General features: G+C 44.5%; 1 protein-coding gene across 2 annotated transcripts in view; it reads right to left on the bottom strand.

Annotated features, from left to right (window-relative positions):
• LOC126267528 (UDP-glucosyltransferase 2-like) overlaps window positions 1-17831 on the bottom strand; it is a 650607-nt gene extending 632776 nt beyond the window's left edge. The window contains exon 1 of one of the 2 annotated variants that reach the window (XR_007549015.1): window positions 17726-17831. The gene's annotated coding sequence lies outside the window, so the exon portion shown is untranslated. The remainder of the gene's footprint in view (window positions 1-17725) is intronic. The other variant, XM_049972829.1, reaches the window with a different exon arrangement.
• Between the last annotated feature and the right edge of the window lie 1869 nt (window positions 17832-19700).

Raw genomic sequence — 19700 nt, 5'->3', positions numbered from 1 at the left:
CATCACATCGACAACGTTGACGATTTTTGTAAGGAGTATGTCAGAACCTTCCATTACATTGAGAAAAATTTAGCCAATTCAACGCTATTCTTTGCACTGTGTAAGCACTCAGATATCGATAGTAACAATATGAGGGTAAAACATGGGAGCGCCATTCTAAGTATTGTTGTGAGACGAGGTCTGTCTGCGAGAGTGGAAGTAGTAGAGGCGGTGATGATGATGATGAAGTCCCATGCACCGCCGACTAGGCAAGGTCGTAGCGGAGGTGGTTTGCAATTGCCTTCTTCCAATCGTAATGGGGATGAATGATGATGATGAAGACAGTACAACAACACCCAGTCATCTCGAGGCAGGGAAAATCCTTGACCCCGCCGGGAATCGAAGACGAGAAGCTGTGCGCTGGAAGCGAGAACGCTACCGCAAGACCACTAGCTGTGGACCGTCGGTGATGACAGGTCATTTATATGGCCAGGAGAGATTTAGGTGGCATAACTACACTTGAAGATGTAATTCAAGGTAAAATTCTCAAGTATAGCGCAAAAGCAATTGCAGGGTTAGGCTCGTTATTGTTAGTCCGAGCTCGCAATAAGCCCATGTTTTGCTTGTCAGTTAAAGGAGGCTCCTTATCTTCAAAATAGTAATAATTACTCTCTACATTTAATTAATAAATATATTCTGTGGTTATTAGCTGTTAATCTGGCACTCAGCTATTACTGACACTTTGTTATCGTCATTGTCTATCATTGGTCATTAGAATTTCTAGAGTTTTAAATAGACTTAATTTATGAAATCTCTTCTCACAAGTTATTTAGTAGTTAACAGGACCCATGCAAACTCTTTTTTATGAAATTCAGTCTTAGTAACAATAAGCTTTAGCCGCTGCTGCATGCAGCTGCGAATGCTCTAAATCACATGGAAAAAGGCAGTCTTTAAAGAGGTTAGTGCAAAACTTGCGGGCAAAATAGAGACACTGACACACCACAACATGTCACGTACTCTAATCCAGTAAATTCCGTTGCACAAGCCATATTCTGTAGCACTTGTAAATTCTTACTCAAATACGCAGTCAGATAACTTATCCTAATGTTAGTTTTAAGTTTTTCAGGTACCGATCTGTTGATGGCTTAAATGACAGTGAAACAGACACTCATACAAAACGCACACATTGTTATGCAGGTTAGATTCCGTTTATTGATAGCTCACGTTGCTTATCGAGTAAATCTTCACTGACGAACATAGGTACATTGGTTGTAGCTACGTTATATATTAGTTGCATATACGTTACATTTTATCAACCAAATTTAACATCTGTGTTAGGGCAATCCGATATAACGGTAACTTTTGATTCGGTCTCGCAATTTACGCGTGCGCCTATCGAAGACTGCTTGGATCTGCTCTCCCACTTAGTTGATCGTACAATTATGGGACTCCTTAAGCACTCGTTGACATTAACGAGGCCAATATTTCGACCAGTGGGACAACGTGGGGATGGGAAGTCCGTTAGCGCTACCCATAGCCAACCATTTTACGGGGAAATTTGAAGACATCACTTCGGACACGGGTCTAGATAAGAGAAGTTGCTTTTATCGTTTCGTTGACGACACTTTCATTATCTGGCCCCAAGAACATGAAAATCTGGGCGAATTCTTAGAACAACTGATCGGCATTTACGACCACATGAGGTTTACGATAGAAGAGGAGACAGACGTCGTTCGCCGGAAATCCAATGGACACTTCAGCCACAGTGTGCACAGGAAAGCTGCACACATGGATCTGTACCTGCACTTTCTTAGCCACCACCATCTGGCATTCAGACGCTGAAAATCTGCCACTATAACTATGTCACCTCCAAAAATCCTTCCGGGAAAATGCTACAATCACCGCCGGGTATCACAGGCTATTTCTGATGAGACACGGTGGAAGGACACCACTGAAGAAGAGAACAAGAATCTTGAGTTTTTGCCTTTCTGTGACACGCTGTCAGGAAAGATAAGCCGGCTCCTGAAAGGACACACCTCATCTGTGTTCAGGCCCCCCGGCAAAAATACGACAGCTCATGAGGCCTGCAAAGCACGATCTAGGACTTAAAACGCCTGGAGTTTACAAGATACCATGTCAGTGTCGCTGCCACTTCGTCGACCAAACAGTGATCACTGTGGAGCAACGCCGGACGGAACACGAGAATTGCTTACGCTTGCACTACCCTGAAAAATCAGCCGTGTCAGAAAATTGACATAGAATTCTAGTCGACGAAACATCTGTCATTATAAGGACGAAGGGATTTTGCGATAGAGTCATAAAAGAAGCTGTAGAAATAAAAATATCTGAAAACACCACCAACATATATATGACACTGATGATGTACGCAGCTCCCATCTGGGGATACGCAGCTCCTATACGTCTGCACCGCCTGCAGACATATAGAACAAAGTGTTACACATATTTAGCAACGATCCACGCTACACATGCACGGTGGACCTTCACCAAGAATACCGCCTTGAATACCTCAAGACAATATTTTTAAAAAAAAAAAAAAAAAACAAGCCAGATGACTATACAGGAACTCGAGAAACTCAAACAATCCTTTCATCCTTACTTGCGGGAAACTATGATCACAACCACAGGTGGAAGCATAAGAAGCAAAAGACTCTACTAGCTAGGGCATAACCACCTATGGCAAGCTAACATACATCCACAAGCGGCAACATCGGTAAGCCCCTGCATAACAGCTACGTTGACTGTATGTGCCAGCTACTATTAAAGCTGACCAACAGGCTACAGCAGGGAAACCGATAAGCTCGCACACTGACTCGCAAACAAACTGCCAACACTACACTACACTGTGAATCTGATACATGACCTAGCGAACACAAAACGATGATGAACCTAACTGTTACAGGTTGAAAAGTTCCCTTTGGAAAATTATAAATTACTGTGCTGGTAAACTTCTACGTTATTTGGTTTTCAAACAGTTGAGCAAAACTGAACGTACTCAGACATTTCTCTCTTTACTATTCTGATCAACACTAAGCTGACACACTATACTGTTAGCGCAACGCAATCTGACTTTCAATAATCCCCACAAAAAAATGGCCCTGACTAGCAATAATCTATACTTTTCATGAATCACTTACCTCACAAAAATCTTTGTTACTCGAACTACTGCAATACAGCGAGCGCCAATACTGCCAGCTAAATAAAAGATTCTAACTACTGAAGGCACTAACTACTGATAGGCATAGTTAGCAAATGAAAGATTTTGATAGAGAACATACACTCCTGGAAATGGAAAAAAGAACACATTGACACCGGTGTGTCAGACCCACCATACTCACTCCGGACACTGCGAGAGGGCTGTACAAGCAATGATCACACGCACGGCACAGCGGACACACCAGGAGCCGCGGTGTTGGCCGTCGAATGGCGCTAGCTGCGCAGCATTTGTGCACCGCCGCCGTCAGTGTCAGCCAGTTTGCCATGGCATACGGAGCTCCATCGCAGTCTTTAACACTGGTAGCATGCCGCGACAGCGTGGACGTGAACAGTATGTGCAGTTGACGGACTTTGAGCGAGGGCGTATAGTGGGCATGCGGGAGGCCGGGTGGACGTACCGCCGAATTGCTCAACACGTGGGGCGTGAGGTCTCCACAGTACATCGATGTTGTCGCCAGTGGTCGGCGGAAGGTGCACGTGCCCGTCGACCTGGGACCGGACCGCAGCGACGCACGGATGCGCGCCAAGACCGTAGGATCCTACGCAGTGCCGTAGGGGACCGCACTGCCACTTCCCAGCAAATTAGGGACACTGTTGCTCCTGGGGTATCGGCGAGGACCTTTCGCAACCGTCTCCATAAAGCTGGGCTACGGTCCCGCATACCGTTAGGCCGTCTTCCGCTCACGCCCCAACATCGTGCAGCCCGCCTCCAGTGGTGTCGCGACAGGCGTGAATGGTGGGACGAATGGAGACGTGTCGTCTTCAGCGATGAGAGTCGCTTCTGCCTTGGTGCCAATGATGGTCGTATGCATGTTTGGTGCCGTGCAGGTGAGCGCCACAATCAGGACTGCATACGACCAAGGCACACAGGGCCAACACCCGGCATCATGGTGTGGGGAGCGATCTCCTACACTGGCCGTACACCTCTGGTGATCGTCGAGGGGACACTGAATAGTGAACGGTATATCCAAACTGTCATCGAACCCATCGTTCTACCATTCCTAGACCGGCAAGGGAACTTGCTGTTCCAACAGGATAATGCACGTCCGCATGTATCCCGTGCCATCCAACGTGCTCTAGAAGGTGTAAGTCAACTACCCTGGCCAGCAAGATCTCCGGATCTGTCCTCCATTGAGCATGTTTGGGACTGGATGAAGCGTCGTCTCACGCGGTCTGCACGTCCAGCACGAACGCTGGTCCAACTGAGGCGCCAGGTGGAAATGGCATGGCAAGCCGTTCCACAGGACTACATCCAGCATCTCTACGATCGTCTCCATGGGAGAATAGCAGCCTGCATTGCTGCGAAAGGTGGATATACACTGTACTAGTGCCGACATTGTGCATGCTCTGTTGCCTGTGTCTATGTGCCTGTGGTTCTGTCAGTGTGATCATGTGATGTATCTGACCCCAGGAATGTGTCAATAAAGTTTCCCCTTCCTGGGACAATGAATTCACGGTGTTCTTATTTCAATTTCCAGGAGTGTATATATATATGATATCCAGTATTACAAATTTACTCCTTCTGATGGACACACGTCCAGATCGTTCGCTCTCAAAATTCTGCCATTTCTCTCCCCACATCCACCATTGCTGGCGGCTCACCTACAACTGCGCAACGCTACGTGCGGTTCACATCCAACTGACCAACACTACAATAGCGAATATTGCAACAATGGCAACCAGCCACAGACTGCACACAGCACAGTCAGTGATTTTCGTACAGAGCGCTACGTGGCGTTACCAACATAAAAATCTAAACAGCCTACTTACAAGGTATGCTGACGATGACCGGAGAAGTCGACACCGCCACCAGCGACAGTCGCCGAGTAACATCACCGCACCTAGACAAGGTATCGACCTGCATGATACCCACTACTAACAAAGCTTACCCTTCATGACCGGTCGCAGACAGGAAGAAAACCCTGCCGCTCTTACTAACCGACCCAACTATCGCAGAGATTTTTTCCCTTGGCTTCTGCCTTCGCACTTTTTTTCCTCTGCCCTTTAAACCGCTACCCTTCGTTCACCTATCGACCCAATCTATCTCCAGATGAGCGCGTGTTGATGGTTAAGCTTAACCAGTCTTACACAAATCTCGCAGTACCCACATCCCGCGAGACCTCACTTTCGTGAAAACTAAACATTATGCAGAGATGGCCATCATGCCAGTGTGGGCGTGAAGGGGCTCGACCTCTGAAAAAAAAACAGCCATCAAGGGCAGCGTTTCGCAGCTCAGTACAGTCTATGACCTGGCCACCGTGAGGCAGAAGCGGGTTCACCGGACGCTGGACGAAAACATTACCACTGACGTTACAGCCAGCAGCGCGGCTATATAACGGCGCGGCCACTGTGACGCGGCAGACATTTACCACTTGACAATGCCCGAGGAGTTTTCGATCGAAAGCTCGTGTGAATTTAAATCACTGACGCGACTGGAAGCCCGAGAAGATTTTATTAAACAATACTCCTTGTCCTCCCCCTGCGAAACTTCGACCGATCTCCATTCTCAGACAATGAAATCCGCCTGAACATTTATCCATCCTGTCAACTATAACTCTTCCCCTACCTATCACTCGACGTCAGGGCTCCCCCCTGCCCTCTCTATCTTTCCATATGCTTCCTCCTCATGTTATGGACCTGCCCACACCTACAATCTTTCGGTATCTGCGTAGATACAATACAACGGAGCACTATGCATATACATACACCGTACGACGCGATGAAACACCTAACTTTCACCTCTCCTAAATATTTTCCCAGTCCAGGTCCTTTAACTATTTAGTGAAAGTTCAGTGTTTCTTTTCAAGATCGTCACCTTCCTGCTATGTCCTTTCAGTATCTTATTATTATTGTTTAATGTACTTGTTGTACATGTCATGTTTCAGATCAGGTATTTTCCTCTGTAGCTTACAAAATAATAAACGAAACGAAGATTTATTGAGATAGGTAATCGTAAGAAAAATTACTTTTACTATATAGTTATGAACACAGTTTATTTATTTATTTTTCAGGCAGTTACAGTAATGTGTAATAATATTTTTAGTATAAAATTTTTGTCTTGCGTAGCTGATGTGTTCAATTCAAATTATACAATGTACGTATAATGTATGCAATATATGACACACGTATACAGGGTGTTAACTAAACTGAGGGAATGCTCTCCCGGGTAATGGATGGATGACTTAAAAAGAAGCCAAAAATGCGCATTTTTTCTGTCATTTTTTATTTTCTTAGTTACAGACTTCTTTGTCGTTACATGTTTGCTTCGTATCTGCATTTTTGTTTTCAAATTTTAGTCCTGGTTCTAAAAGTATTTTTTTCTCAAGTATTGCCTTCCGATGACTAAATGGAACGCTCAAAATGTCTACTATTAGCTCTAACACAAGTTTCTCACTCGGAAACAGAGTTTATCTCACTCGCCCCCATACACAAGTTTCTGCTGTAGCTGCTGAAATTCTTCTGGAACTGTTCGTCGCGGGCGCACACAAATGGGAGACTGATACGTGATTTCACAATGTATGGTATTTGGCGGTCTACAGTACTGAAGTGGGTTCAGTGAAACGATTGTTTTAAATGACATTATGCACTTTCCGTGAATCGCCACATTTTTCTCATTTCCCACCCGCAGAGCCTCTTTGCAGGCACAGGGGGAATAAGATAGCAGATCTGAGCTGACAGCCGGCTAACGTTTGTGAGCAAATGACTAATGCTACACCACGAGAAACCTTGTATTCTCGGCCCCCTTTAGAAAACAATTACGTCCTCAATTAAACACGAGAGGCACGGCCAGTACACTTTTTTAGAACGCTAATGTTCGTCGGTGCATTGCTCGTTCGAGTTACCCTATCGGACTTTATTTCTTGCCATGCTGTTCTGACGTAAATGCTGTTCCTCCGAAGCGATTATTCGAACTGTACTTGTAACGACTTGTTCGAAGCACTGATACACATTTTGCTCTCTTCTTTCTCAATATATTATATAATTTCCTTTGAACATCTCATTACATAGCTCATTGTGCTATATAAGTAACAACCTGTTTTTATATTGCCTGCCAAAAATTTAATTTTTTAAACTGAGTTTCAATTATACATATTAACTTTTTTGTTAAAAATTTATGTAATATGTTAATAGTAGAATGAATAGCATGAAAAAATCGTAACAATTTTTAACCATTTCTGAGTGAGCTGCAATTGGCAGGGCAAAGGCATTGCTTGTAACTTCACTTAGATATGAACATTTAGTCAGTAACTGGCAGAATCTGTGGTCAATAGTGGTGCTCAGTGGATGACATGTACCTTCTTATAAATAAAGTGGCAGTATGTTAAGAGGATGAAGGAAACCATTTAATGTCATGGAGTATTAGTAACAAAATTTCATCAAAGCACTGTGGCAGAGAAGCAAATGCAAGTCTTCCACAACAATTACGAGTCCTACTTCGGCAATGTAGATGTCCAGCAGCACAAATAAGCATAACAACTACGTCAAATGCCGCTCCCGACGTTCCTTGAAATTTAGAATCAGTAACAGATCGTCTACGACAGAACAGTATACGCAGCGTCCCCAGAACGAAAATGAGACACCATGTTCGCAGGGACGTTATCCTGTAATTTGGTAGCTACACTGTGAGAAATTTGTTGCCACTTTTCCGCGTCACTGATATTTTTTCGTGGCAAGTTGGGCATGGGTCGCAACCCAAGGTCTGGGCACAATGTCTCCTCCCTCCCATTCCTGGGGATGTGGTACAAGGAATGCAACGGTTTTATTGTTTTGAATGTCTATAATTTTGGATCAGTAACCGAAGATCTATTGTCATTTTCGAAGTAGTTTTTTTTTCTACAGATTTCTTAATTTACTTATTTGCAGATACGGTGCGTGATGTGGAAGCATTTCCTGTTCTGGAGAATCAATCTATAGCTACATTTACATGGTTACTCAATAAATCACAGTTAAGTGCCTGGCAGAGGGCTTATCGAACCACCTTCACAATAATTCTCTATTATTCCAATCAGTCACACGGTGCTACCAATACAAATTTCAAAATTTCCTTTTTCTCTGAATCACCCTACTGTTATGATGGTTTGTAATGTGGCGTTTACGGCGACAGCGTTTGACGACGACTTGTAGAGAGAGCGAGAGAGAGAGAGAGAGAGAGAGAGAGAGAGAGAGAGAGAGTTTGTGCCATTTCTAGCGAAAAAAGTGAACGAACCCCCATTTTTGGGGAGAACACAGTGAATGGGATGAGGTATCTTCAAATGCTGCAGAACTGACTTTTTCCACGACCTGTTATTTGATTTATTGAATTATTTTTTTAAGTAATAGGTAACTGAAACTAATAAGGACACTCGTTGCGTCGAATTGGGGACGCTCATAACTGAAAGTATACTGATATTGCAGCAAAGGGCAAAAGGAAAGAGAGCAAAGTGTGAGGATAAGGAAGCCGTTAAATAAAACCTAAGGGTGGAATCCGTACTACCATCAATTGGTACTATATATTGCCCCGGATTGGAAACAAAAAACTGAGAAAAATCTTTCGCACTGGGAACAAAAAGAGGAAAGGGGTCAAAGGCTGCTACACAGTGCGAGGGGTCACGACGAAACTCTCCGTCTGCTGTATCATCCAGGTACAGTTCTCGCAGTGACCAAGGTAGACCTCACGTTGTACTGTGTAGTGTTCTATCATCGTCGTAATTTTAGCTTCTCTTACCCGTGATGATTCAGCTGCGTGGAGAGTCGTGGAACGCACTCTAGAAATAATTGGAAAAAATATTGTCAATACTTTGGGTTACGGAAGGTCTTGCAGTGTCGTTCTTGCAAATAGTTCCAAAAGTCTAAAGTGTCGTTAGTGCCGTCGTGAAACAAATAATGTATTGTGTGTCTACGAAGCCAATCCACGGCATTAGTTTACATACGTGGGTAAAACGTCTCATCCTAGAATAATACAGTTTTCGGTTCGATATGATTCGGCGTCTCTCGAAGGAAGTACGTTGACATTTGCTTCACTAAGTGCCACAGTGGCATAGACTCGCCACAGCTAAGACGGTGTTCATCGTTGTCTTGACGCCAGTGGGTGAGCCCACCATATGGACCGCATGTAGTCTTGATGTGGTCACCTGCGTACCGTTGATACACCACATCGCCGTGATGGCAGTGACCAATGTTACGCGGTAAATCGTCCTCTACACCACTCGCCAGTTGACATTCGGGTGCTTCCTCTCCACGATAATATCGGGTCGTCCACGCTGCAGGGCACGATGAACCGTCCATGCCGTCACCAGTCGAGTCACTGGTAAGGCAAGTCGAACGTAACTGAGTTCGAGGTAAAAGACACCGATTTAGAAGAGTGACGAGACGATGTGATATATTGGTACAGGTGACGAGATGGAGGGCGGCGCTAGTCCTTCTAATAACAAACTCGTCAGACTGTCCGGACGGCGGTGCCATGGTTTGACTAATGTCCTCACAAATAAGGCGACCGCTCTGTCATGAACGTGATAAAGGCCAAGCCCTCCCCGATTTGGTGGAAGGCTGAAAGTATCATATTTCATCTTGAAAAGCATTCCTGAACTCACGAAGGACCCAAAAGCGGCTAGTATACGGCGAGCTAACATCTCCGGTATATGTAATATCTGGGCGATGTGCGGAATGCGTGACTGTGTGCGGAATCGTCCGTTGGACGATGTCTCGGGCTCGTAGGCGGTTATTGGCTAGCCCAGTCCGAACGTTTCGTAAAATTCATCGAAAGTTGTGACCAGTGGTTCGTCGTATTTCGTCTGTGAAATCAATGCCGAGGCATTTCAAGGTATGTCTGAGCTGTGAGGGGGTGACGCTGTCCTCAGAGAGTCAGACCCCGTCGTTCATCGCCATTGATTTTGCGACGTTGATACGACTACCAGTGGCCATGCTATATGTCTCTATCCAATTCAGTGCTCTGGCGGTGTCTTCGCCGTTGCTGAAAACAATCACCATTTCGTCAGCGCATGTTTTATATCGGACAGTGTGACCTCGTAACGTCATACCCGTGAGTCTTCGGCGCAGGCCGCATTGGAGTGGTTCCATGCCCACAGTGGTAAAGTGGACAGAGGGCAGCCTTACCGTATCAATCAAGAAACGATAAGGGGCTGCGTAGATCGGCCGTTGAAGATCACGTTGGATGACGGGCCACGGAGTAGTCGCTTGACGACAGTGAAAAATGGCTGTAGATATCACATAAGTTGGAGGACCACTTCCAAATAGCCGTGGTCCACGCAGTCGCAAGCTTGACTGAACTCGATTGCCGCCAGCGCACCCTTCAGACGACATGCCCTCGGCAGTGAGATCGAGTCACGATATTCACTGAGTGCTGTTTGATTGTTATTGTCGCCTCCTAATGACGTTTGATCGGGTGAGATGACGTGTTGTAAGGTCTGGTGTATCCGCGTCGCCAACAGTCGAGAAAAGATCTTAAAGTTGCAATTCAATAGCGTGAGTGGGCGGTAGTCCTGCATCTATGAGCCACCGGACGGTTGGTGAATAGGAATAATCATCCATTGTACAAGGACCACAGGGAGTGGCACTTCTGGAGATAGTAGTTCGCGACAAATGTCCACCCATAAATATTGACGAGTCCATAAAATTTCAAGAGAAGGCCATCAGGACCAGGGAACTCGTTTACAGCTCCTTTTCTAATGTCGTCGATCTCTTCTCCTTCCGTAATTTGTTCCATCAAGGCCGCTTCCATTGCCGGGGTGACGGTTCCGTAAATCGTCTGGGAGACGTCCTCCAGTGCTGTCGGGTCAAGGGTCTGGACTGAATAGTACTGGGAATAATGATCGCTGAACGCTGTGTTATGCCTTGTTGCGTGGTGAGGCGACAACCGTCCTCCGTACCGATGAAGCGTATCAGCGCTCATTGGCGTCGTTTACGTTCACGAATTACGTGGAACATATACGGGCGTTCACTCGCTATCCTATCCTGCGTCCTCGAGCGAATGGCGACCCCCTCTAGGTGGCGTCGCATATTAGCGACGGTCTGTGCCTTAGCGCGGTGGACCGCCATTTGCCGTTACGGGGACGGCGCCATAGCATCGCAGTCTCGCAATAGCCTGAAGTAAAAATCGAGTGTATATCTACGCCAGGCAGCGAGGTGGCGACTGTAGGTTATCAACGTTCGCCTCCGTGCTGTTTTGGAGCAGTTGAACCTCCAGCGGATCGTTGTGGGATACGCACGGAGGCGATTTTCACACGATTTCCAAGTATCCTCAACGGCTTGGCGGCAATTCGGGTACGACAGGTGAGCGACGTTTAATTTCCATGGGCTGTGGTTTCTCCACACTTGTTGTCGCCGTAGGGCGATGACACAGATGTAAGCTGAGTGGTCCGAGGAAGTTGCAGCGCGCAGTTCCTTATGCTGTGTCCCAGTGACAAGAGAGCATGAGGCATAAATAAGGTCGTTGCGACTTGAAGAGTGACGCGTGGACTGTGTGAATCCAGGTCGGTGCCGTGAAAATGTTCCAAGTGTCCACCATCTGCAGCTCTCGGATTAGCGTCTCGAGTTCCGGGCACGGATTATGTCGTGGGAATTGGTCTCTGGGTGACTAGGCAATTGTAGTCGCCCCCAAACACCAGATGGTCGCGGCGCCCTTGGAAAAGAGGGTCGACATCTTCTGCAAAGAATCGTGAACGTTCGCGACTTTAGTCCGTCCCGGAAGGTGCGTAATTATTGATAAAGGGGATACCCAGTACTGTGAATGCTCTAGGCAGAAACATGATATCGTCAGCCACCATCCCTTCCCGAAGAACAGCGACGCCGGTGCCTGCAGAGGAAGCTGGAGAAACGCATGCGTCATAAACGTACATGCATGATAAATCGTCGACGTACACCTATTGGAGAAGGGCTGTATCGATGGAAGCAGAATTCAACATATTCTGAAGCAAAGATAACTTAGCGAGCTTGTTGATTTTATAGTCGCCACACGATAAGTTAGAAATCTATCCATAGCACCAGTGTTGGTCGTCAACACCCATGTAAGGGGTGTGTGCACGTGACGTCAGGCTGCCTTCGCTGTCACTGATGTGACTGTGTAATGTGCTGCGAATACATAGAAAGAAAGATCCCTTATCATTTAGCTACAACATAGCAGGTTAGCAACTGGAAGCAGTTAATTCCATAAATTATCTGGGAGTACGCATTAGGAGTGATTTAAAATGGAATGATCATACAAAGTTGATTATCGGTAAAGCAGATGCCAGACTGAGATTCATTGGAAGAATCCTAAGGAATTGCAATCCGACAACAAAGGAAGTAAGTTACAGTACGCTTGTTTCGCCCACTGCTTGAATCCGTACCAGATAGGGTTGATAGAAGAGATAAGATCCAACGGAGAGCAGCGCGTTTTGTTACAGAATCATTTAGTAATCGCGAAAGCGTTACGGAGATAATAAACTCCAGTGGAAGACTCTACAGGAGAGACGCTCAGTAGCTCGGTACGGGCTTTTGTTAAAGTTTCGAGGACATACCTTCACCGAAGAGTCAAGCAGTATATTGCTCCCTCCTACGTATATCTCGCGAAGAGACCATGAGGATAAAATAAGAGATATTAGAGCCCACACAGAAGCATACCGACAATCCTTCTTTCCACGAACAATACGAGACTGGAATAGAAGGGAGAACCGATAGAGGTACTCAGGGTATCATCCGCCACACACCGTCAGGTGGCTTGCGGAGTATGGATGTAGATGTAGATGTAGACGGTAAATTGGAAATTTGTGGTAAGGACTATGGGACCAAACTGCTGAGGTCATCGGTTTGTAGGCTTACGAACTACTTAATCTAACATAAACTAACGCTAAGCACAACACAAACACTCAGGGACGACTCGAATCTCCGATGGGCGGTGCCTCGCAGACCGTGACAAGACGCCTGAGGACGCACGGCTACCCCCAGGCGAATTCCCCAGCCTGTAGTCTGACACGATGGGCAAGGAGTTTTCCTCACCGTCGTCCGCCCAGTGGCCATGAAATACCATCGCCTGTTGGTGACTGCTGCGGCACTCAGCGCAGACACATTTCACGCTACTGGCTGGTAATCGGCAGCGGCAGTCTGCTGGTCATCCTGCTGTTCCGTGGGGTCGGAGGCACTGAAGCCGTCGCAAGAGCGGTCTGTTGGATGGGATGCTATTGCGGCTTCTGTACCGCCGGTACCGTCGTCGGATTGTACACTGTCCATGTTCGCTGCAAGCACTCGTCCGATGGAGCACGCCGCCGACTCTTGGGTTTCCACGGGGAACGCTATTTGCGGACGTATGTTTCAGTATCCTAATGTGGGTGGATCTCTTCCGCTACTCCTGCGTCTGGAAGAAAAGCCGCTGTCGGCACAACCCGTGGGTCAACGTCCATCCTGTCATCCGCGCTTTCTTGACTGTCCTCAGGAGGAAGAACCGTTGTAGTGGTTGAATCCGGTACTGCAGAATCCATCGTGGCCTCGCTATCGGGGGCGGCTATCTGACGAATGTGCCATCGAAAAGGGTGGCCGCCCGTGCAACCCAGGCATAATTGAGAGGCAAGGTCGTCACTGTAGGAAGAGTCATAGATTTACCTGTTGGGATTTGGGGATTTGAGCAAGCCGTCGTCGGAGAAAATCCGACCTGACCTGTCCTTCTTGGCCACAACTAGAGCAAGCGCTTGGCTGTCCGTCATACATAAAAATCTCCCTACATCCGCCGATGACAAGATCTGATGGTACATGTTTTGTCAGTTCAAGTTTGATCTGTTGTACCATGATAAGAACCGGGTACGTTGTAAAGGTGGTCTTAATTTCAGATATGTGGCTGAGCACTAGCCGACCGGTGTGGCCGAGCGGTTCTAGGTGCTTCAGTCTGGAACCGGCCGACAGTTACGGTTGCATGTTTGAATCCTTCCTCGGGCATGGATGTTTGTGATGTCCTTAGGTTACTTACGTTTAAGTAGTTCTAAGTTCTAGGGGACTGATGACCTAAGATGCTAAGTCCCATAGTGCTCAGAGCCATTTGAACCATCTAAACTAACGGCGACGAAGCTGTAAACAACTACGGACACTCGCGACCGTGCGGACGGGACATAAACAGGACGTCCTCACCGCAGCATTACGGAAAGCAGACTACTACCTCAGAAACGGAGGCAAATAGGTCGATGCAGCAATTCTCGATTCTCGAAAATGCATTTGAGTCAGTACCATATCAAAACTTGTTATCAAAACTCGACAGCATGAATAATCAGTCTAAATTTGTTACTAGAATGTGGATTTTTTGGTAGCGATGACGCAGCACATTATCTTCGATGGAAAGTCATCGACAGATGTAGAAGTGACTTCAAGTGTGCCTTTGGGAACTGTGTTTGGAATCTTGCTGTCCATGTTCTACATTGATAATCTTGTATTCGGCCATACATTTCACGGATCATAGAGTACTGCCTGGAAAAAATCTGCACAGATATTCACTCAGATCTCGACATGATTTCAAATTGGTGCAAAGATTGGCAACTTGATTTAAAACGAAAAGACGTGGTATCCCATGACTACACTAACCAGGAGTCACTGTTTGAATCGATCAACTCTCACAAGTGTATCACTTCTTAGGGATATGTAATGGAACGATTACATAGACTCCGTAGTATAAGTAAATCAGGTGGCACACTTCGGTTAACTGATAAAATGTTAATCAAACACAATCTGTCTACAAAGGAGAATTGTTGCAATTCACTCGTGTGACCTATCCTAAAATATTACTCTAGTTTGTGGGACCCGTACCAAATATGACTAAAAGGGGTATTGAACGAATACAGAGAAGGGCAGCAAGAATGGTCACAGGTTTGTTTGACTTGTGGGTGAGTGTCATAGACAGGCTGAAGAAGCTGAACTGGCATACACTTGAAGTTACACGAAAACTATACCGATAAAGCCTTTCAAGAGCTAGCTTTAATTGATGTCTCTCCTAGGGACATTGAGCAAACTTTCAGGTTAAGTACAGCACCAACAGATGCATTTGGATCACACTTCCTTGAGTCTTACTGCTGAATCCATTTTCTATACGCTACCACAGGAATTCAAATATCTTAGTAGTAAGCTACATGCTTTAACATCGAAACTGAAGAGTTTTGTCACAGGTCAGTCCTTGTATTCTGCCAAGGAGTTCCTTGAAAAATTAAGTTGATTTCTTTGATATATTATTGATTGCGTTTACATAAACTTATTTCTTGTCTTTTTATGGGTTCATAAACATTTTATTTTATCTGTTATTAATTTTATGATGTAATTTCATGTACTGACACGATCCATGAACGTGGAGACATCCTCCTCAGTTTGGTTCTATGGAACTAAATGTGTAAAATAAAAACAAATAAAAACATTCTTCCTGCGCTCCATACGCGAATGGAAGGGTGCAGTGGGACGTTGCCTCTGTCACGCACTTGTGTGCGGTTTTCGGAGTAGGGATGCAGATATAGGTGCAACATACTATACACGCTTTCTACGTTTCTCTCAAATTAACTACTGTCACCACGAATATAACATAGTGAAAATGTAAGCATACGGATAGTTTTATAACTTAAATTGCTTCGACATGTTATAAATCTACTACACTCCAACCCTATAACTTCCATTCGCAGCTATGGAGAACATCTTCACCAGAATTTCTATACTATTTGAGATGGACTGTTAAGTCGTGGAACACGACCAGTGATTTTGAATTCAAATGTCCAGGAGCAACACCAATGTCATTGCGAGCACGATGAGCAAGTTTCACCGAGAAATTTCACGTACATAGTTGCAGCTTTCTGATATCGTGCCTGAGCTGTACAGGAAAAATTTATATCGTCCGTTCACCGGTTCTACGTGGCACTACCTGACGCACAATACACACAAGTAATTAACGGTTAGAGACCATCAGCTGCAGTCACATTATTAGCTTTTGAGTCCGTTAACATTAGTTCATGTGATAGTTGTAACTCATATTGTTTAGTTTCCGAAAGAAATGTTAATTAATGGAATTAACTGGAGGTAACACATTTGTTTGTTGGCAACGGTAACGTGTGCAAAGTGCTGTTTCATTTGTTTCCTCTAAGTGATGCAAAACAGCCATCGAGATTATGCGACAGGCACTGGAAAATTTTTATAATTTCATTCAGTTATAAAAGGAGCTTAATGTTTTATCTTTAAGAACATGCGAATGTGACGAAGAAAAATTATGTACGGTAGCTAGACTCTAATCTGCACAATGAAACTGTGTAGGTGAAGTGAGAAGTGATTGCATGAAATTTTGACACTCATTCAGTGGTACTCGCTTGCTTCGGTTTTAATTTACTGCGTGCTCCAACATCAATTTAAAGATTTCATCATTGCCACGGTTAGTAATCATATGTTAATCTTAACCATTCCAGTCGCTTATTCGCTTATTATTGATTGTTTGGGAGAAAAGCGCTTCGTCACTAACTCACGAAACAACATCTGTTTCACAATAAGAAAGTTGGATCAGGTTCATCACCGAGCATTCTTCATTGCACTATAAAATAGTTCATTACTTCGTCCTATAGAAACCTTCTGTCACTGTGTCACTGTCTTCCCCCCCCCCCCCTCCCCCCGTCTCTCTCTCTCTCTCTCTCTCTCTCTCTCTCTTAAGCGATTGTGCTAGCAGCTTGATGACATACATACATTGCGTTCCAGGGACACTGGACATAACTGGAATTTAAATCTTTTTGCAAGATTTTATCTTGGTGTAATTAATTTTATTTCTGGAGGGTATAGTGAGGAATTTATGGTTTTTAACAAAATTATTGCTGAAATTTGATGTTTATTGCAGAAGTAATCGTCAGTTCAATACCAGAACAAAGTTAATATTTGTCATTACGCCACTAAGTTAGCTTATGTAGCGAAATTATGACTCGTGCAGCACCAAACGGAAGTTTTCAGTACTGCTCACTGTCTCTTACACTTTTGTGTTGCAAATAAATAAGTAAACAAACTCTTCGTTCCAATAGACGAAAACACACACACTAGGTTTCAATTATTTTAAATTCACAGGCCTAAAAAATAATTGACTCGGAGATGAAGAATGGAACGGTATCTGATTTTGTATTTGAAAAAAAATATATAATTTGCTAAAAGTTTCAAACAAACGTTTTCCGTTGTAACGAACTTTATAATCTTTCGCGATTGATGATGTCCACCAGTACATCTAAGTGTAAGTATATGACCTTGTAACGTCGTCCTTAGTTAATCATGCAGATGCCTGCGGAAGGTTCCTAAACTTTGAAGGAGCTGTTTCAGTTTCTCATAAGCTACATTGACTACTTGACGTATCAGAGCAAACAGATGGTTCCACAGTACATTAAGCTTAGAGATTCGTGACAATAACTTATTTATTTCATAATGTTTTAAGCCAAAACTCGTTTGAAGCCACTGTTTATCGGTGAGAAACTTTTTGAGATTTGATTTATGCTTAACGAGCATACAGTCACTCGAAGAACGAGATAATCCGTGTAACTGATGCGAACTGCTTCCCTACCTTTTCAGAATGTGGTGTCTTTCTGTTGCACACAGCGAATGAACTCCATTTGCAACAACGAACACTGCACAACTGACCCACACTACGCCTTCGTAGTACGCGCAGTGCTTCAGGCTTATCAGCATTACTTAAGCATTCGCACAGTCGGTGCCGGTTCACTGATAAACTATAGCGAGCTCGAGCCAACGGCTTTGTGACTTTCCCACGACAGCAAAGCGAAGTTTTTGTATGAGAAACTATCGCTGACAAGTCAGTCTAGTGGAAAAATCACAAATTTCTGAAGACTGGCCGGCTATTGAGCATTCTTCCTGCAATTTCTACCTCGCATACCCTACTTAACACGACGGGACGCTGATCAAAATTTAAGGGATTCTCATAACGTATCTGCTTGTAAAGACGAAAGCAAGGTTCGCTCTTTAGGAAACACAGAGAGGGGGGAGCTGTTTCCTGGATTTAATTAAGCACGCTCTCAGATACGGTAACGTAAAGAGAGGAAGAATGGAAAAGTCTGAAACACTCGTCGTTTACCTTCTGGACAGAGCATGGTCCGAACCAGACACGGAGACTTTTCTCGGAGCGTGTCCAGCGGTAACACTACTGTTGCTCGGAATCACACCGTCCGTCAACACAAAGAAATCGGCGAAGTGAATTTGATCCTTAACAATTAAAAGGACAATTACATGTGGGAGCAGAATTTTAATCTTCTGGTGCTATCTAAATAGCTCGCAAGCAGATTAATCGAAGTATGTAGCGTATCTTTGACAGTGCATCAAAGTAAACCTTTTCATCGCTCTTCAATCGAATATTCGCAGTTGAAAAGTAATTTCTTGGAGAGGAAAGATTCTAACTTCCACGATCACAATAGGGGGAAAGTATGAAGACAGCAGCGGCTGTTGTAGAGTCTCGTTTACTAGCTGTGATAAATAAATGGCTTACCTAAGAGCTGAATAAATTACATAGTTACTTCCATTGTAAGTTTAGAATAATTTGATGCCTTTGAGGATACACAGTGTTTTGTTTAGAGGGGTTAATGATTTATAGTCGAAGTCTATAGTCCTTCTATAATGCTTCCAACTGAAATACGATGTCACTATTTTGGTATTCAGCTACTGAAACGACAATCCACATGACATTATCAATCCTTTATCCGATTTTCCAAGCGTTAAGTGCTAGTTTCCTGCTGCAGGTTGTTTGCATTTTTAGCGCCAAGTGGCGCTGATGTACGTTACAATTGGTCATCTAGTGGCGAACGTAACAAAGAGCTTAAGTTGATTACACATGCTTTAAATGTTCTAATGAATATTTGTAGTATAAAGGTTTGTGAGCGAGAAAACTATTTAAACTGTGCCATAATGTGAAACAGATATTGCTTACATGTAAGAATGCAAAGATGTTAATAGGGTCTTTAGTCGGAGTTCTTTACCGAAAATTCGGGCGGACAGTCAATTGTTAAAACTCGCGCACAGAATACGTGTGCCACGCGTGGAAGTGTTGGCCTGGAGTGTTTATGACGGCCGAAACTACCTGAGGTGCTATGCTGGAAGACACTGCCTAAGTCTACCGAAAATAAATCTGCTTGTCCGAATCATGCCTGCACCAGGGGAATGAGCATGTTGTGAGGATCCTAAAGCTTCACACTTTGGGTAATTTACTATATTTTTTAATTTTATAAGCTTATTTTTGGTCGAGCAACATTTTGCAGCGGCTTAAGCATTTGACAGCTGACAACAGTTTGTGGGCTATTTCTCTTGTGTCGCGGGCGCTCTGGATGTAATACTGGGGCCAGCCCAGTTGAATGGCAACATGTATATTACGATACAATCCGGATAACATCACATCCATTTCGAGAATAAGTTAAGTCTAATTAGTCGCTCCTCTTTTTTATTATAGCTGAAATTCCAGTATAAATGAGATTGTTGCGTATTGTGCAATACGAGTTTTTTCTACATCAAAGAACAATTTGAACTAGCTTTTG

Source organism: Schistocerca gregaria, chromosome 4, assembly GCF_023897955.1.
Source record: "Schistocerca gregaria isolate iqSchGreg1 chromosome 4, iqSchGreg1.2, whole genome shotgun sequence".
NCBI classification, from domain to species: domain Eukaryota; kingdom Metazoa; phylum Arthropoda; class Insecta; order Orthoptera; family Acrididae; genus Schistocerca; species Schistocerca gregaria.
This window is presented reverse-complemented; position numbering and strand designations above follow the sequence as displayed.